General features: G+C 44.3%; 1 protein-coding gene across 2 annotated transcripts in view; it reads right to left on the bottom strand.

Moving 5' to 3' along the window:
- Positions 1-398: 398 nt before the first annotated feature.
- METTL6 (methyltransferase like 6) overlaps positions 399-20,782 on the bottom strand; it is a 40,775-nt gene continuing 20,391 nt past the window's right edge. The window contains exon 7 of one of the 2 annotated variants that reach the window (XM_023207389.1): positions 399-1,608. The gene's annotated coding sequence lies outside the window, so the exon portion shown is untranslated. Of the gene's footprint in view, positions 1,609-14,414; positions 14,908-20,782 lie in introns of those variants that run through there. The other variant, XM_023207390.1, reaches the window with a different exon arrangement.

Here is a 20,782-nt window from a genome sequence, read left to right as displayed (position 1 = left end):
ATAAATAGGCTGAATTTATTTTATTTCATTTTTATTTATAGATTACAGTTAACCTTGTGGAGCAGAGATAACTCATAGGCAGTGCACCCAGAGTCAGCCTGAATTTTTTTTAAGGCAAACTTGTGGATATATTCAATGAATTGGAAACTATGAAAAGCAATGTAGTCTATTTTTTATTTTTATTTTTATTTTTCTGGGACAGAGTCTCACTCTGTCACTCTGGCTGGAGTGCAGTAGCACGATCTCGGCTCACTGCAGCCTACGCCTCCAGGGTTCAAGTGATTCTCCTGCCTCAACCTCCTGAGTATCTGGGATTACAGGCATGTGCCACCACACCCAGCTAATTTTTGTATTTGTAGTAGAGATGGGGTTTCACCATGTTGGTCAGTCCGATCCCGAACTCCTGACCAATCTGCCTGCCTTGGCCTCCCAAAGTGCTGGGATTACAGGCGTGAGCCACCATGCCTGGCCTATGTAGTCTATTTTTAAAATAACCAAATAGAACTTCTAGGGAAAAATGCAATAACAAACATACATACATGTGTACATACATATATAAATGCTTACATGCTAACTTCAGCAGATAGGTTTAACGACAAAAAATATAAAACTGAAGAGGGAAGTAGGGAATTGGGAAACAGGACTGAAGAACGTAATTCTGCTGCAGGACAGTGAGCCCCAAAATTGGGGCTTAGCTCTGAAGGGTTCTCAGCTTCACCCAGGAAAGAATTTAAGGACAAGCCTGTGGTGTTAAACAGCAATCTTACATGACTAGCACCACTCCTTGCAGAGCAGGGGTAACTTGTAGGCAATGAGCCCAGAGTTTGCAATGTGTGGGCTGTTGATAACTCTATCTACTTGTACCCACTTTCAATTACTTGCAAATTAAGGGGCAAGCTAATGTAAATTGAGAGCCAATTATTTAGAAGGATCTAGGAAGTTACTGCTCCTTTTCAAGGCAATGACCCAGAAAATTCGTTGTCATGGAAAGAGGCGGTAACTTCCGGGTCGTTGCCATGGCATTTGTAAACTGTCATGTCGTTGGCGGGCGTGTCCAATGCTAATGAGCAATGAGGGCGGATAGGGATTGCTTTTGTCGCCATCTGCTGGTTTCCGCCGGTTTCTTCACTTCATCCTGTGTGGACCGTCTTCTTTGGTCAGCAGAGTTGTGACTAGAAGACAAGTCCTGCTGGTCTCCTACCTCCTTTCCAAGAGACAAAAAGATGGGATATGCAGAGGAATAGAAAAAAGACTCAGAAAACATATTTTAAACATCTAATGAACATTTTTGTCAGACAGCCAGAAGGAGGAGTGAGAGAATGGGCAGTGACAACATGGAGTGGCTGGATGGACCTTTACAGCAGCCTTTACAGATGGAGTGGCTGGAAAGAAGGCCTTTACAGCACCACCCATGAGCCCATGAGCACGGGGCTGCTGTAAAGAGACAGGGTGGTCGCCATGCTCCTGCGGCCCAGTGGGTTCCTTTTTGGAATCAGAGAATCAAAATAAAAGGGCCGAATTCCACCTCCAGTCTCATTCTTGGCTTCACTGTTTCCCCTCCAGATGTCTTTTTATGTCTTTTTCATCTATTTCCAGTAGGTCCTTATTCTGTGGGAAAAAATAAAAAATCCGGTGTTTATTTTGGATTTCACAGACACAGACAAAAATACATAACTCAGTGCTCAAGAAAGAGTTTTGTGTTTCCTGGCACTGTGGATGTTAGAGGCACCTGGGACAGGGAGCAGATCCCTGTGGAGTCTGAGTGACAGGCCTGCTGCCTGCAATTGTGTGGTTTGTGCACTGTACGAAGGTGCCTGCTAAGAGAACAGGGTCCTGAATTCCAGCTGTGGCTCTGCTTGACGAGCTGTATGCTCTAGCTAGGGCCTAACAGAAGGCTGCCTGCTACCAAAGGTGTTTCACCAAGCTATGAGGCCTGCATTTGCCCAGAGCAGGCCCCTTTTCTGTTTTGCACAAAAGCACTCATTGATTAATGGTGTTCCACCCAACTGTTCACTGGAGAAGTGTCTAACAAGAGACAAATCCATTCTCAGGTACTTTGCAAAGGTCAACCAATGGTGTGTGTGGGTGGTACAGCATGGTTGTAGGGTGGCCAACTGTGGGAACCCCACACTAAGGGGCTTCCTGCCATGTGTGGCCGCCATGCTAAAGTCAAGACAGTGTCAGCAAACCCAGATGGTTGGTCATCTTACTCTTGGAGCTTCCTCAAGTTTGGGCAGCTTTTGACTGTCACTACAGAAACGACTGAATTATTGGTGTTGCCCTTTCCCTTCCCCTGTTGTTCCCTTGCCTTGTGCTGACACTTACATTTGTAGGGCACAGACCATGTTGCAGCAGGAGGAATTCTCCCCATACAAAGTTCTATCTCTGACCTTCTGGTTGTTGTGCAGAAAAGTACTAATATTTTATGGCCAGGTGTGGCGGCTCATGCTTGTCATCACAGCACTTTGAGAGGCTGAGGCAGGTGGCTCACTTGAAACCAAGAGTTCTTTTTTTTTGAGACAGTGTCATTCTGTCGCCCAGTGGAGTACAGTAACACAATCTTGACTCAGTGTATCCTCGGCTCACTGCAACCTCCACCTCCTGGTTCAAGCGATTCTCCTGCCTCAGCCTCCCAAGTAGCTGGGACTACAGGGATGCGCCACCATGCCTGGCTAATTTTTTTTATTTTTAGTAGAGACAGGGTTTTGACATGTTGGTCTGGAACTCCTGACCTCAGGTGATCTACCTGCCTCAGCCTCCCAAAGTGCTGGGATTACAGGCGGAAGCCACCGCGCCCGGCAAAGCCAGGAGTTTTTTTTTTTTTTTTTTAAATCAGAAGTATGTGAAGGGAGAAGCCAGAAGTTCAAGACCAGTCTGGGCAACATAATGAGACCCCATCTTACAAAAAACAGTAAAAATTAGCTGATGTGTGCCTGTAGCCCTAGCTACTCAGGAGACTGCGGTGGGACAATTTCTTGAGTCCAGGAGTCAAGGCTTCAGTGTGAAATGATTGCACCACTGAAATCCAGCCTGAGTGCCAGAGCAAGACCCTGTCTCTCTAACAACAACAAAAAACTAAATGAAAATATTTTAGGCCAGGCGCGGTGGCTCACGCATGTAATCCCAACACTTTGGGAGGCCGACGGGGAGTGCATCACCTAAGATCAGGAGTTCAAGACCTTGTCAATATGGTGAGATCCCCGTCTCTACTAAAAATACAAAAATTAGCTGGGCATGGTGATGCGTGCTTGTAGTCCCAGCTACTCAGGAGGCTGAGGCAGGAGAATCACTTGAACCTGGGGGGGCGGAGGTTGCAATGAGCCAAGATCACACCACCGCATTCCAGCCTGGGGGACAGAGTGAGACTCCGTCCTGGGGGGGGAAAAAAAAAAGAAAAGAAATAAAGAGAAAATATTTTATGGTACTAAATTTCTTGCCAGTGTGTTTTTCTGTACATATTTTTATATAGTTCAGAACAGATTGTATAATTTTATATCTAGCTTTTTTAACTTAACATTATAATGTGAACATTCTATTAAAATGTTGAAAGCATTTTTTCCTAGACACAATGTTCATTGACTACATTCTGTTCCATCATATGGCTATATCTTAGCTTGACCATTCCCGTACCAGTCATCTAAACTGGGGTCAACAAACTTCCTTAAAGGTCCAGATAGCCAGGCGCGGTGGCTCACACCTGTAATCCCAGCACTTTGGGAGGCCGAGGCAGGAGGATCACTTGAGTCCAGGAGTTTGAGACCGACCTAGGCAACATAGCAAGACCCCGTTTCTCTAAAAAAAAAAAAAAAAAAAAAAAAGGGTACAGATAGCAAATATTTTAGGCTTTATTGGCCATATAGTCTCTGCCCTTATAGCATGAAAGAAGCCATAAGCTATAAACAATACATATACGGGTGTGCTGTATTTAACACAACTTTACCAAAATAAAAGGAGGACTGCATGATTCTGTGGGTCATGTAACCGAGTCCAAAGTGTGTACCACTCACTGCATGACATCTAATAAGTCAAGAGACAAGGGGTTGAGGCAAGGAAAGTGACTTTTATTCAGAGAGCCAGCAAACCAAGAAAATGGAAGAGTAGTGTCCTAAAGAACCATTTTAAGTCAATACAAATTGCAGGCTCCTTTTATGTGACGGGAAGAGGGAAGGAGTTGAGGTCAAGAAGTGGCCAATGATCACAGACATCTGGGTGGCAGCAAGGATCCAAGAAGGTGGTGAAACCTTGTCCTTGGTCAGGTCACAATGCTCTTATAAATCTTTAACATAACATTATTACTTGCATGCATCCTCCTTATCTCCTGAGGGGTTAGTTTTGGGGGAGGTACTATTACCATCCTTACTTTAAACTATAAACTAAATTCCTCCTATAGTTAGCTTGGCCTATGTGCAGAGATAAGCAAAAGCAGTTAACCTAAAAGATACAGGTTATCACTGCAGTGGGGTTAGGAGCAAAATGGAGTTAGTCATGCTAGGCCTCCTTGTCACTGTTATAGCCATAGCTTGCTGATCTCTGGTTTAGACTATTTCTAATGTTTGGTACTATAAATAATGCAGCTAATGAACATCTTTGTGAAGAAGTCCTTGAACATGTCAGATTCTCTCTTAGGAAACAATCCTACAAATTGAGTTACTACAACAAAAAAAAAACTATGGCTATTTTTAAGGTCCTTGATCCATAATATGGGACACAAATTGAAGCAGCTCTCTGAACAACCACCTAACCTTAACTCAGCATCATTCTTGTACCCTGCCTGTGTCCCTGGGAATCCCTGGAACTAACATTTCTTTGGTTCTGTTTTTTTTTTTTTTTTTTAAAGAGTTGGGGTCTCACTCTGCTGCCCAGGCAGGAGAACAGTGGCACAAACATGGCTCACTGCAACCTTGAACTCCTGATCTCAAATTATACTCCCTCTCATCCTCCCAAAGTGCTGGGATTATAGGCATGAGCATCTGTGCCCGGCCACTTTTCATTAGTGCTAAGCACACATCACCAAGTTCAGTTTTCCTGAGTTGCCTCCATTTCTCCAGATCATTCAGCCCCTTTACAATGGACAATTATGCTAATCTATTTCTGCTTCAATAATCCATCAATATCTATGTGCTACCTTTTCCTTCCCAGCCCAATTGTTTAAAGATGACAGGCTAGGCCGGGCGCGGTGGCTCAAGCCTGTAATCCCAGCACTTTGGGAGGCTGAGATGGGCGGATCACGAGGTCAGGAGATCGAGACCATCCTGGCTAACACGGTGAAACTCCGTCTCTACTAAAAAAAAAAAAACTAGCCGGGCGAGGTGGCGGGCGCTTGTGGTCCCAGCTGCTCGGGAGGCTGAGGCAGGAGAATGGCGTGAACCCAGGAGGCGGAGCTTGCAGTGAGCTGAGATCCAGCCACTGCACTCCAGCCTGGGTGACAGAGCAAGACTCCGTCTCAAAAAAAAAAAAAAAGATGACAGGCTAGGCTAGGCACCATGGCTCATGCCTGTGATCCCAGCACTTTGGGAGGCAGAGGCAGGAGGATCTTGAGCCCAGGAGTTTGAGACCAGCCTGGGCAATATAAGGAGACTCTGTCTTTACAAAAATAAAATTAGCCACACATGGTGGCACACACCTGCAGTCCCAGCTACTTGGAGGCTGAGGTAGGAGGATTGCTTGGGCCTGGGAGGCAGAGGTTGCAAGGAGTCATGATCAGGCCACTGCACTCCAGCCTGGCAACAGAGGGAGACCTGTCTTCAAACAGAAAAAAAAAAAAAAAAAAAAAAAAAAAAGACAGACTAAGCACGTGTACCTATTTAGGCTCCTTCTGGAAACCCCACGAAAATGACAGCAAAAGGATTTTTTATCACATAAACCCCATACAATTGATTAAATTTGAGGGAATATTACAAATAAGGAAATTCTATCATTTGCAACAACATGGAAGAACCTGGAAGATATTATGCTAAGTGAAATAAGCCAGATTCAGAAAGACAAATATCACATGATTTCACTTATATGTGGAATTTTAAAAAGTTGAGCTCATAGAAGCAGAAAGTAGAACAGTGGTTACCAGAGGCTGTGGGAGGAGGGGAGTAGGGGAGATGTTGACCAAAGGGCACACATTTCAGTTAGCCAGGAGGAATACGTTTTTGAGATCTATTGTACATGGTGACCATAGTCAATAATAATGCATATTTTGAAGGAGCACCTGGAATTTTACCCCCAAATATGGCTCCCTGGTATAATCAGTATTTTGAACTAAATGTCCTTAGCGATCAACAGATGCTAGAAGAGACCTTTTCTCTATGTACATAAAGACCTGAGGGATCCAACAAGGAAAACAATTACTAAGTTTTTATGCCATTTCTCCTATTAATCTGCATTTTGTGAGTGATTTTTTTAGTGATTCTTCAGAGAACAAAGGGGAAATTTTTTCCTGGCCCCTACAGTTTCAAAATTGTAAAAATAATAACAATAATAATTTTTTAAAATTAAACATTTATTTTTACTTTTATTTTTTTTCATCAGAGACAGGGTCTTGCTATGTTGCCCAGGCTGGTGTCTGGAACCCCTGAATTCCTGGGCTCAAGTAATCTTCCTGCCTTGGCCTCTCAAAGTGTTGGAATTACAGGTGTGAGCCACCATGCTTGGCCAAGAATAGATTTTAAATGTTCTCAATACAAAGAAAAAGAAGTACGTGAGGAGAGGGATATGTTAATTAGCTTCATATAATCATTCCACAATGTATACATCTATTAATATCAAAATATCATATTTATCCCATAAATATATATAATTATTATTTGTCAATTAAAAATACAATTTTTCATTTAAAAAATTGAAGGGCTGGAAAACAGGATAAATAGCAACTGACTTAGCAAGCTTGTGAAGCTGAGTCTTAAGCCAGCAGGGGTGAAAGTTAAGAAGCAACTCAACCTGCATTGAGACTCCCATAGTTTTGTGACCAGGCTTTGGTAGTACCAGCTACATCTAGTATAAGTGGGGGTGCATATAAGACTGAATACAGGAGATTAGTTGGAAGTCATTAAGAAGTAGTTAGAACCCTAAATCTCTCCTGCAAGTCCACACAGCCAGACTGTACATCCCCCACGCCAGAATAAGATCGTAAGTTGAAAACAAAAGGTCTCTGGATAAAGGGATACCAGGCAAAATTGGGGTTGAGGTACTATACTGAAAACAATACCATACTGGAAGATTATTTTCTGTGGTTCATATAACACAAAAGCCCAGCCAAATAACCTACGAAGAAGCCTACGTTCCAGATTTTTGTTTGAGACCTGAAAAAGAAACAAAACAGAGATAAAAGAAAACAAAATAAGTAAAAATAAATAAATAAAATGAAGCCCATATTGACAACTCCACCTCATGTGCTCAGAGCTTCCAAGCAGCCTTTTAGCTCCACATAAAAAAAAATATATGAATGGAAAACCAAGGGTCGCCACACATCTGAGAAAAGCCCCTAATAAAGATAGAGACCAAAACAGGAAAGAAAAAAATAGAGGAAACGAGACTACGCAGAGAGAAATTAAATATTAATGGACAAGAAGTTGGGTGCAGTTGCTCACACCTGTAATTTCAGCACTTTGGGGGGGGCCAAGGCAGGAGGATCGCTGTAGGCCAGGAGTTCAGGACCAGCCTGGGCAACATTTCTGAGACCACCTGTCTATAAGAAAAAAAGTTAGTTGGGTGTGATGGCACACACCTGTAGTCTCAGCTACTCGGGAGACTGACGTAGGAGGACCACTTGAACCTAGGAGTTCCAGGCCGAGATGAGCTATGATCATGCCACTGCACTCCAGCCCAGGCAAAGACACTTCAACTCTAGAAGAATGAATATGATTTTGTTGAACAGGGTTGAGTTTTTGAAGGCCACAGACCACTGTGATATAAAAGATTCTCTTGTCAATCCCAAAAGAACCAATTTTTGCCCTCTTGGGGGACAACTGCTGCCCCTCTTAGAGACCCCTTCTCTACTGAAGTGCATGCTTTAGAGCAATAAGACATTGCATCTATGAAATAATAGGTTACTATTTTTAAAATGAACACTGAAGTGAGAAAGAGAAGTAGCTCAGAGAAGTCTGAAAAATGTGTGGTATGCAAAATTTATCAAGCCCAGAGAGACAGAATCTTCAGAGAATGAATCTTCAGTCACACCCACCCCTCCCCAAAGAGCCATGCCTAGGAACAATTGTTTAAAGGCATTTTGTTCTTTCTTTCCTTCCATGTAGTTTCCAGACTGGCTGATAAATTACCTAAAATACTATCACAAGTTGCACAATATGACCCTCACCCATTATCTTCATGTTCCTGGAATTTGTGATACAAGGAACAATATATGCCAACTAGTAGTTTATGTTCAATTTAGGAACTGCCCCTTCTTTTTTCCTTTAAAAACCCACTTGTTGGCCAGGCACGGTGGCTCACACCTGTAATCTCAGTGCTTTAGGAGGCTGAGGTGGGCAGATCATCTGAGGTCAGGAGTTCGAGACAAGCCTGATCAACATGGGGAAACCCTGTCTCTATTAAAAATACAAAACATAGCTGGGCGTGGTGGTGCACGCCTGTAATTCCAGCTACTAGGGAGGCTGAGGCAGGAGAATTGCTTGAACTTGGGAGGCAGAAGTCGCAGTGAGCCAAGATTGCACTATTGCATTCCAGCGTGGGTGACAGAACAAGATTCCATCTAAAACCAAACCAAACCAAAACAAAAAACCCCACTTGTTGATTGCTTGAAGCCAAGAGTTCAAGCCCAGCCTGGTCAACAAGACCCTGTCTCCAAATAAAACAAAAACAAAAACAAAAACAAAATCCACTTGTAAGTGCTGCTAATCACAGCATATAGTGAGGGCAACTTAACTTGAATGTGTGTCTCCAGGGCTGTAGTCCTCAAATTTGGCCCAAATAAACTCTCTGCTTATATTAATTTTGCCTCAGTTTATTCCTATAGGTGAACCAATAAAAAAGAGATCTTAGAATTGTAGTGTTACCAGAAAGGGGTCCCAATCCAGACCCCAAGAGAGGGTTCTTGGACCTTGCACGAGAAAGAATTTGGGACAAGTCCACAAAGTGAAAGCAAGTTTATTAGAGAAGAAAAGAAACAAAAGAATGGCTCCTCCATAGGCAGAGCAGAGGCATGGGCTGCTCTATGAGTATAGTTAAGGTTATTTCTTGCTTATATGCTACATATGGGGTGGATTATTCATGAGTTTTCTGGGAAAAGGGTGGCCAATTTCCAGAACTGAGGGTTCCTCCCCTAAAGACTATGTAGGTTAACTTCCAGGCATTGCCATGGCATTTATAAGTTGTCATGGTGCTGGTGGGGGTGTCTTTTAGTATGCTAATACATTATAACTAGTATATAATTGTTACCAGCAGCAAATCCATATGGGGCTGCAGCAACTAGATACTTGCTTCCTCAGAGGACAGAATTCAGCCAAGGGGCAGAAGTAGGTTTAAGGCAGAGGAAGAGACTGAGACAACTTTTAGAGCAGGAATGAGAGTTTATTAAAAAGTTTTAGAGCAGGAATGAAAGGAAGCAAAGTCCACTTTGAAGAGGGCTAAGCGGGTGACTTGAGAGATCCAAGTGCCCTGTTCAGCCCTTGACTTGAGGTTTTATAAATAAGCATGGTTCCAGGGTTTCCATTTCTCTTCCCTTAATTCTCCCCTTAGGGTGTGCTGTCTGTATGTGCAGTGTGTTTACTGAAGTTGTACGCATGCTCAGCTGAGGCAGTTTTCCCTTACCACTCAAGTGTTCCCAGAGGAAGGTCATATACCCTTAAACTCTGCTGTTTTGCCTCTTAGTGAACATGCCTTAGCCCACTTGTCCAGCTCCAAAGATCTTACCAGGAAGCTGCTGATTACCAGTTTTAGGTGTTTCCTTTTCCTTTTTTCTTTGAGATGGAGTCTCACTCTTGTTACCCAGGCTGGAGTGCAATGGTGCAATCTCAGTTCACTGAAACCTCTGCCTCCCAGGTTCAAGCGATTCTCCAGCCTTGCCTCCTGAGTAGCTGGGATTATAGGCATGCACCACTACACCCGGCTAATTTTGTATTTTTAGTAGAGATGGGGGGCAGGTCTCACCATGTTGCCCAGGCTGGTCTTGAACTCCTGACCTCAGGTGATCCACCTGCCTCAGCCTCCCAAAGTGCTAGGATTACAGGCATGAGCCATGGTGCCCAGCTAGTTTCAGGTGTTTTCTATCTATTGGGAGATTGTCTTTCCCTAGCACTGGCTGCAACCAATTATTATTTGAGAGAGACAGTTTAACAACCGCCTGATCATCATCTGATGGTCACCTGACATTCCTGGAGAGGGGGCCCTCCCCTGCCCTGCTCACGTCTGCCTAACTGCTGACTCTAACATAATGAACAGTGAGGATGGCCAGAGATCACTTTCATTACCATCTTGGATTTGGCAGGTTTTGTCCAGCTTCTTTACTGCATCCTGTTTTCTCAGTAGGGTCTTTGTGACTTGTATCTTGTGCCAACCTCCTATCTCATCCTGTGACTAAGAATGTCTAATTTCCTAGGAATGCAGCCCAGTAGGTCTCAGCTTTATTTTACCCAGCGCCTATTCAAGATGGAGTCACTTTGGTTCAAATGCCTCTGACAGTAGGGGCCAAGGGAAAAACTTCCCCTTTGTCCTCTGAAGGTTTACTGAAAAATCAACTCACAAAATGCAGATTAGTAGGAAAAAGGTATAAAAACGTACTAATGTGTACACAGGGGAGAATCAGAGTGATCACTCAATATCCCAGTGGGGCCCAGATACTTACATAGCCTTATTTGAGAAAGAAGTGAGTAGAAGGGGAATATAGGTAATTATGTTGAGGTACAATAAATGATTACTAGGGAGAATGAATGGATCAGGGAACAGAGATTAGCTTGTAAATGGTTCTCTTTGAAAAAAAGATTTTATTTTATTTTATTTTGAGACAGGATCTTGCTCTGTCCCAAAGACTGGAGTGCAATGGTGTGGTCACAGCTCACTGCAGTCTTGACCTACTGGGCTCATGTGATCCTCCTGTAACCACCCAATGGGTTCACCTTGCCTGCTGCCTAGACAGAGCCAATTTATCAAGACAGGAGAACTGTAGTAGAGAAAGAGTAATTCACACGGACCCACTGTGTGGGAGACCAGAGTTTTATGATTACTCAAATAAGTCTCCCCAAGTATTTGGAAATATGAGGTTTTATTGTTGTTGTTGAGATGGAGTTTCGCTCATCACCCAGGCTGGAGTGCAATGGCACAATCTCTGCTCACTGCAACCTCCACCTCCTGGGTTCAAGTGATCCTCCTACCTCATCCTCTGAGTAGCTGGGATTACAGGCACATGCCACCATGCCCAGCAAATTTTTGTATTTTTAGTAAAGACAGGATTTTGCCATGTTGGCCAGGCTGGTCTTGAACTCTTCTCAGGTGATCCGCCCACCTCAGCCTCCCAAAGTGCTGGGATTACAAGTGTGAGCCACTGCACCTGGCCAGGAAATAAGAGTTTTTAAGGACAACTTGGTGAGTAGGGGAAAGCCAGTGAACCAGGAGTGCTGATTGGTCAGGTCAGAGATAAAATCATAGGGAGGTGAAGCTGCCTTCTTGCACTGAGTCAGTTCCTGGGTGGGAGCCACAAGATCAGATGAGCCAGTTTATCCATCGGGTGGTGCCAGCTGATCCCTCAGGTGCAGGGTCTGCAAAACATCTGAGCACTGATCTTAGGAGCAGTTTAAGGAGGGTTAAAACTTTGTGGCCTCTAGCTGTATGACTCCTAAACCATAATTTCTAATCTTGTGGCTAGTTTCTCAGTCCTACAAAGGCAGTCTAGTCCCCAGGCAAGAAGGGGGTTTGTTTTGGGAAAGGGCTGTTGTCATCTTTGTTTTAAACTATAAACTAAGTTTTAAATTATAAACTACTTTTCTCCCAAAGTTAGTTCAGCCTAAGCCCAGGAATGAACAAAGACAGCTTGGAGGTTAGAAGGAAGATAGAATTGGTTCGGTCAGATCTCCTTCACTGTCTCAGTTATAATTTTGCAATGGCAGTTTCACTCCCGCCTCAGCCTCCTAAGTAGCTGTGACTATAGGCACATGCCACCATGCTCAGCTAATTTTTTTTTTTAGAGAGATGGGGTCTCACTGTGTTGCCCAGGCTTGTCTCAAACTCTTGGGCTCAAACAATCCTCCCTGCTCAGCCTCCCAACGTGTTGGGATTACATGCATGAGGCACCACACCTGGCCTTTTTTCTTTTTTCTAAGTGTTTTGTTGTAGGTTGTGCTACATTTCCCAGGCTGGTCTCGACCTCCTGCCCTCAAGCAATTGTCCCACTTTGGCTCCCCAAAGTGCTCTTTGGAAATTGAGCCTGAGAGAAGAATAATATCTTGTGAATAAGTCTGTTCAGGTGTGGTTAATTTCTTGCTCTTCTTTTCTGCAATAGATGAGAAAGCAAGAAGCGGAAGGAAAAACGATTGTTTTCCTTGGTGGGTCCTTCAGGTCTTTATGTAGATAGAGAAAAAGTCTCTTCTAGCATCTATTGATCTTTTAGGATCTTTAATTCAAAATACTCATTATACCAGGGAGCCATATATTGGGGTGAGGTTGCCTTGCCTGTACTCCTCCAGAATTTATTTTTTAATTAATTAATTTTTTTTTTTTTTTTTTTTTTGAGACAGAGTTTCGCTCTTATTGCCAAGGCTGGAGTGCAATGGCACAATCTCAGCTCACCACAACCTCCACCTCCTGGGTTTAAGCAATTCTCCTGACTCAGCCTCCTGAGTAGCTGGGATTACAGGCATGCGCCACCACGCCCAGCTAATTTTGTATTTTTAGTAGAGACGGGGTTTCACCATGTTGGTCAGGCTGGTCTCAAACTCCTGACCTCAGTGGTCCACGTGCCTCGGCCTCCCAAAGTGCTGGGATTACAGGTATAAACCACCACACCTGGCCTTTTTTTTTTTTTTTTTTTTAAGAGAAAGAATCTTACTCTGTCACCCAGGCTAGACAGCAGTGGAATTATCATAGCTCACTGCATCCTTGAACTCTTGGGCTCAAGGGATCCTCCCGACTCAGCCTCTTGAGTAGCTGGGACTACAGTTATACATCACTATGCCTGGCTAATTTTATTTTACCTTTTTTTTGGTAGCTATAGGGTCTCGCTATGTTGCCAAGGCTGCTCTTGATCTCTTGGCCTCAGGTGATCTTCCCGCCTTGACCTCCTAAAGCGCTCGGATTACAGATGTGAGCCACTGTGCCTGGCCTCCTTCAGAATTTAAAAATATGAAAGCAGAAGTTAGGAACTCAATGAAAAGACTGTAAGTTGGACTAAGTGCCGTGGCTCCTGCCTGTAATCCCAGCACTTTGGGAGGCAGAGGCAGGCAGATTACTTGAGGTCAGGAGTTTGAGACCAGCCTGGCCAACATGGTGAATTCCTGTCTCTACTAAAAACACAAAAATTAGGTAGGTATGGTGGCGTGCACCTGTAATCCTAGCTACTCGAAAGGCTGAGGCAGGAAAATCGCTTGAACCCAGGAGGTGGAGGTTGCAGTGAGCAGAGATCACACCACTGCACTACAGCCTGGGTGACAGAGCGAGAATCCATCTCAAGGAAAAAAAAAAAAAAAAAACATTGTAAGTTAAATCTCCTAGAAAGCAAAACACTTGAGAGAGAGTGAAGAAAGAAGAGCGCAGATTGTAAATTTATAGCATCAGTTCAGTAGGTTCAACATTTTAATAATGAGGCTGGGGGGCACAGTGGGTCACGCCTGTAATCCCAGCACTTCAGGAGGCTGAGATGGGTGGATCACTTGAGGCCAGGAGTTTGAGACCAGCCTGGCCAATATGATGAAACCCCATCTCTACTAAAAATACAAAAATTAGCTGGGCGTGCTGGTACACATCTATAGTCCCGGCTACTTGGGAGGCTGAGGCAGGAGAATGACTTGAACCTGGGAAGCAGAAGTTGCAGTGAGCCAAGATCGTGCCACTGCACTCCAGCCTGGGTGACAGAGCAAGACTCTGTCTCAAAAAAGAATAATAATAATAATGAAACCACCTTTGCAAAAATTGTAACAGAAAATTATGAGACAGGATCATTCCCTTGAGCCCCTTGCAGTACTTGCTATTGGGGTGTGGCTTGTTTACTTGGCCACCTCACGCTCAAACCCCTTGTGAATGAGCGAGTGCAGGAATTGGAAAAAAGGAACGCTGGAAGTAGCCAGTTGCTCCTCTCTGGCAGGAGCAGGCTCGGTGCGGGCCCCATAACAGCGTCCAAGCATGTTACAACCATGCTATTTCAGCTCTGCCGTCCGAGCACAGCCAGCTCAGTGGAGGGTCAGGGTGGCAGCCCCTGCCCTCTCAACACCCAGGTTATTGTCCAGCATCCAGGAAGAATCAAGTCACATGAACAGATTGAAAGGTAGTGTATGCAGAGGATTTTATTGGGCAATGGAGGTGGCTCTCAGCGGGATGGAGAGTTGAAAAGGGGATGATGCGGGAAGAAGGTGATTTTTCCCTGAAGCTGAGCAGTCTGAGGCCAGGTCCCTCTCCAAAGCCGCATCATCTGAAGTTAGCCACATCTACCAACATTCATGTCTCCAACATTCAGTTGCTTCTCTGCTCACTGCTCAGCCACTTGTATCCTTGACAATCAGCTGTTTGTATCCCTGATGCTCAGCTGCTGTGTTACTCTGCCAGCTGAAATCTTCTTATGAGCACAGGATGGGGAAATGCCAGGCCAAAAAGGCAACATGTGGGTGGAAAAATGGGGCTCTTGTTTTCACTTACAGCTGAGGTTCCAGGATTGAGGGTGGGGTTTAGCCGGGAGCCCAGCGCTTCTGTATCAATGGCAGTGGGGGAGATGTGATCCAGCCAATCTCCATCTTGCTTTTAGCCTTCAAGCTGCCAAACTAACTTTAGGAGACATTTAGTTTATAGTTTAAATTATAATAGCCCCCCCCCAAACTCAACCACCTTTGTAAAGCTAATTAGAAACCACTAGGCTAGAGGGCAGGGAGGAGCCTCAATTCTGCTAAGGTGTAGACATAAACGATTGCCAGCCATAATTCTGGAGGTCACAAGATACGCAACTTTCCCAATTACTCCTTCAGATAACATCACTACTGTTTCAGAACCTAAGATTGACCTTTTGGGATACTTTCTCAGGTTTCTTGCATGTCCGACACCCATGCTTTACCTGGACCTACTGATCAACAGCTCCTGTGGCCCCACTCAGGAGTGATTCAGCATGCAAGAAGATCGTTTCCCATATACCTGTGATTGCACCCCAACCAAGCACCCATTGTCTAGCCACCCCCACCCTTTCCCCCAAACGACCTTTGAAAAACTCCTAACCTATAAGCCTTCAATGAGACTGATTTGCATGATAACTCCATCTCCCACATGGCGTGGCATCAATTGAACTCCCCACTGCAATGCTGAGATTTTTGTGTGTGTGTGTGTGACACAGAGTCTTGCTCTGCTGCCCAGACTGGAGTGCAGTGGAGTGATCTTGGCTCACTGCAATCTCCACCTCCTGAGTTCAAGTGATTCTCCTGCCTCAGCCTCCCAAGTATCTGGGATTACAGGCGTGCACCACCACACTGATTTAGTAGAGACAGGGTTTTACCATGTTAGCCAGGCTGGCCTTGATCTCGTGACCTCAAGTGATCTGCCTGCCTCAGACTCCCAAAGTGCTGGGATTACAGGCATGAGCCACTGCACCTGGCCCAATGCTGAGACTTGATTTTCTTTGTGCAGTGGGTAGGAAGAACCTGTCAGGCAGTTACAGTAAGAGTTCCAGGCCAGGCACCATGGATCACGCCTATAATCCCAACACTTTGAATGGCCAAGGTGGGCTGATCACTTGAGCCCAGGAGTTGCAGACCAGCCTGGGCAACATGGTGAAACCACATCTCTATTAAAAAGTACAAAAAATTAGCCAGGCATGGTCCCATGTACCTGTAGTCCTAGCTACTCAGGAGGCTGAGGTGGGAGGATCATCTGAGCCTGGGAAGTTGAGGCTGCAGGGAGCCATGATCATGTCAGAGGTGTTTGAACCACAGCGACTCCATCTTGAATAGGGGCTGGGTAAAATAAGGCTGAGACCTACTGGGCTGCATTCCCAGGAGGTTAGGTATTCTAAGTCAGAGGATGAGATAGGTCGGCACAATGTACAAGTCACAAAGACCTTGCTCACAAAAGGATGTGGTAAAGAAGTTGGCCAAAACCCACCAAAACCAAGATGGTGAGGAAAGTGACCTCTAGTGGTCCTACTGCTCATTATACACTAATTAAATATATTAGTATGCAAAAAGACACGCCCACCAGTGCCATGACAGTTTACAAATGCCATGGCAATGTCAGGAAGTTACCCTATACGGTCTAAAAGGGGGAGGAACCCTCAGTTCCAGGAATTGCCCACCCTTTCCTCCCCCCTCCCCACACCCCAAAAAATCTCATGAATAATCCACCCCTTGTTTAGCATATACTCAAGAAATAACCATAAAAATAGCCAACTAGCAGCCCTCGGGGCCACTATGCCTACAGAGTAGCCATTGTTTTATTCCTTTACTTTCCTAGCTTGCTTTCAGGTTACTCAAATTCCTTCTTTACCCAAATTCTTTCTTACTCGAGGTCCAAGAACCCTCTCTTGGGGTCTGCATTGGGACCCCTTTCCGGTAACAATCGTGCCACTGCACTCCAGCCTGGGTGACGGGAGTGACATGGTGTCTCACAGAAAAAAAGAGTTCCAGGAGAAACCATCTGTGTGTGTGTGTGTGTGTGTGTGTGTGCTGGAGGCTGGGGCGGGGGGCGGTCGGGCGGGTAGTCCTGGAAGTGTTAGGTGTTAGGGAATCATTAAATAAATAATTCAAATAAGTAAATTTCCCCAAACTAAAAAATAAACATTTCCAAAATCATAGCAGCCATGGAGAGTCTAGCCCCTGAACAGGTGAAAATATCCCCATCCAAGGTACCTCACCATGACATTCAGGGACCAGGGGACCGGAATGTTGGCTCAGAACACCACCCCAAAATACGACTGTGGAAGATGAAAATGAATGCCACCTCAAAATATACTTTGGCATATTTTGGGATGGTTATTCCAAGAAACTGAAGACACAGGAATAGCTCTGAAAAGATCTCCTTCTGTGAAAGAAATTTACAAAAGAATTTTGTAAAAGGAAATCTACATTAGCAAACAGCTGATGCAAGCGGAGGCTTTCTCTGAGGCCCCCTTATCTGCCTAGAGATGGAGCTAGGAAAAATCATATCACAGGAAGAAGAGATTGTGGGTCGACACGTCCCAGAAAGAGATTACCACAGGCGGCCACCCTTCTGAAGGGTGCTACCTGAGAGATTTTATCTGCATAAGGCAACCTTTGTGGGCTGTGCATTTCCTCCCCTCTCCCTTCTAGAATTTGTGCCGTGACCTGCTCTCTTCACACTCCCACCAAGTGCAGCACCAGGTGTACCCTCTCCACACCCTCTCTGCACCCCTGCCAAGCCCCAGGTCCCCTACTCCTTTCCATGGCCTCAAGATGGTACGTATACTGGCTCTTCTGGGAGTTTCATATTTTGTGAGGCCTCCATGCATATTTGCACATAATACATTTGTATGTCTTTCCTCTGGTTAATCTGTCCACTGTCAAGTTTATTCCAGAGACTCAAATTATAGAACCTTTAGAGGGTGAACGAAAAGTTCCCCTTTTCCCTACAGAAAAAAGAAAATATCCTAAAAGAACCCATTCTCTTATTTCTGGGAGGTGTCATTTAGCTCATGAAGGTAAGAATCTTACAGGTTGAAATAGCATTTCTGGTAGAATTGTCACAAGGATTTTAAGAAGTTCAGAAAGAAGTTCTAAGGTTGCTAGACTACCTTTTTTTGGTAATGTAAAAGTAATAAAGGGTCATTACAGAAAACATGAATTTCAGAAAAGTATAAAGAAGAAAAAGTAACAGCTATAATTGAACAAACCTGAAATAAATACTGTAACTGTTTTGGATTGCTTCCTTCTTGTGCATGAAGTTTTTTTCCCCCATATAGCATCTCCCTATCCTTTAATAATATTTATCATTAAACATAACTGAAACTATACTTGTGAACAGTTTCGGAGTGCTGGAGTGCAGTGGCTGGATATCAGCTCACTGCAGCCTCAACCTACCCAGGCTCAGGTGATCTCCCACCTCAGCTTCCTGAGTAGCTGGGACTACAGTCACCACGCACCACCACACCCAGATCAGTTTTGTATTTTCTTTTCTTTCTGAGATGGAGTCTCACTCTGTCGCCTAGGCTGGAGTGCAGTGGTGCAATCTTGGCTCACTGGAAGCTCCACCTCCCAGGTTCATGCTATTCTCCTGCCTCAGCCTCCTGAGTAGCTGGGACTACAGGCGTCTACCACAACGCCCGGCTAATTTTTTATATTTTTAGTAGAGATGCGGTTTCACCATGTTAGCCAGGATGGTCTCAATCTCCTGACCTCGTGATCCGCCCATCTCAGCCTCCCAAAATGCTGGGATTACAGGCGTGAGCCACAGCGCCCAGCCCAGTTTTGTATTTTCTATAGAAATGGGGTTTCACCATATTGTCCAGGTTGGTCTGGAATTCCTGGGTTCAGCTGATCCACCAATCTCAGCCTCCCAAAGAGATGGGAATACAGGCATGAGTCATTGTGTCTGGCCCAGTTTTATAATGTTATGTACAAAGCCTCAAAGGTGAAGGATGCAGTGAGCTATGTTCATGCCAAAAAAAAAAAAAAAAAAGAAAAAAAGAAAAGAGAAGAAAAGAAAAAAGAAAAGAAAAGAAAGAAAGAAAAGAAACAGGTCACAAAGACCCTGCTAATAAGACTGGTTGCGGTAAAGAAGCCAGCCAAAACCCACCAAAACCAAGATGGCGATGAAAGTGATCTCTGGTCATCCTCACTGCTCAAAATACACTAATTATAATGTATTAGCATGGCAAAACACACGCCCACCAGCACCATGACAGTTTACAAATGTTTGGAAGTTACCCTATATGGTCTAAAGCGGGGAGAAACCCTTAGTTCTGGAGATTGCCCACCCCTTTTCCAGAACTACCCCTTTCCAGTTCAGGAATAATCTACCCCTTATTTAGCATATGATCAAGAAATAACTATAAGTATATTCAGTAGGGCAGCCCATGGCACTACTGTGCCTATGGAGTAGCCATTCTTTTGTTTCTTTCTCTAATAAATTTGCTTTCACTTTACTCTATGAACTCGCCCCGAATTCTTTCTTGTGCAAGGTCCAAGAACCCTCTCTTGGGGTGTGGACTGGGACCCCTTTCCAGTAACACAATGGGTTCATTTTGCTTGCTGCCCAGATAGAGCCAATCTGTCAAGACAGAGAAACTGCAATGCGGAAAGACTTTCATTCACAGCTGAACGAGAGACTGGAGTTTTATTACTCAAAACAGTTTCTCCGAAAATTCAGAGACTAGGGTTTTTCAAGGATGGTTTGGTGGGCAGCAGGGCTAGGAAATGGGGAGTGCCCATTGGTTGGGTCAGAGATGAGATCTTATGGAGTTGAAGCTATCCTCTTGGGCTGAAGTGATTCCTGGGTGGGGACCACAGGAACAGCTGGCAGGTCTGAGCGGCAGTCATTAGAAATGCAAAAACCTGGCCGGGCATGATGGCTTACACCAGTAATCCCAGCACTTTGGGAGGCTGAGGCAGGCAGATCACCTGAGATCAGGAGTTTGAGATTGGCCTGGCTAACATGGTGAAACCCCATCTCTACTAAAAATACAAAAATTAGCCAGGTGTGGTGGTGCATGCCTGTAATCCCAGCTACTTGGGAGTCTGAGGTAGGAGAATCATTTGAACCCGGGAAGTGAAAGTTGCAGTGAGCCGAGATCGCACCACTGCACTCCAGCCTGGGAAACAGGGCGAAACTCAGTTTCAAAAAACAAACAAAACCAAAACCAAAGCCAAATACAGTCACATTCTAAGGTACTGGGTATTACTGGGGCTTCAACATGAATTTGGGGGAGACACAACTCAGCCCCAAACAGTGGACATATTGGTGTTCCCTGAACAATTGTCTTTTACTTTCTCTGAATGTTTGAAATTGTTCCTAATTTTAAAAAGAATATAATTTAAAAATTTTAGGTAGGCAACAGAGAACCAGAAGATATGTTCACAAGGATTAGGGTTGGGAGCAGGTCAGCCAACTCCCTATGCTCTTCAATGACAATTAAAAAATGGACACTATATAAGATGGGATTGATCTTATGAGCTTATAAATTGATCTAGAAAACACATTTGTAATAAATATTTTCCATGCTCTTCAATAACAATAAAAAATGAACACTATGTAACTAATTAAGACGGGAGTAGAAGGCCAATAAAAACATCTAGTGTCTAGCACCACCTTGTGGTACAACATTCAAATCCTGAGCCCTTGCAAGGACCCCAAGATTAAACCTTCTTGAAAAAGAGTTGGTTCGTGAGCTGCTCTACCATTTCGATGTAACAATATACTTTCTGGAGAAATACGAAATAATAGAAATAATTAGCACTTGACTGGTACTTTATTGTAAATCAAGCGCTCCCATCTGAATGATCTCACTTAATCCTGGCGGTAGCCCTGCCAGGTACTAGGTACTAAGATCTCAGTCTTAGACATGTGAAGTCTGAAGTTCAAAGAAGTTGGTAGTTTGCACTGGGCAAGTCCTGCACTTGAACCCATTTATTCATATTCCCATTACTCATATTCCAAATCCTGTAATAAGATTGTATTAGCACTACTGTATGGAGTGTGTATATAT

Source organism: Piliocolobus tephrosceles, chromosome 2 (assembly GCF_002776525.5).
Source record: "Piliocolobus tephrosceles isolate RC106 chromosome 2, ASM277652v3, whole genome shotgun sequence".
NCBI classification, from domain to species: Eukaryota; Metazoa; Chordata; class Mammalia; order Primates; family Cercopithecidae; genus Piliocolobus; species Piliocolobus tephrosceles.
Note: the sequence above shows the minus strand (reverse complement) of the source record. Positions and strands in the feature narration are given on the sequence as shown.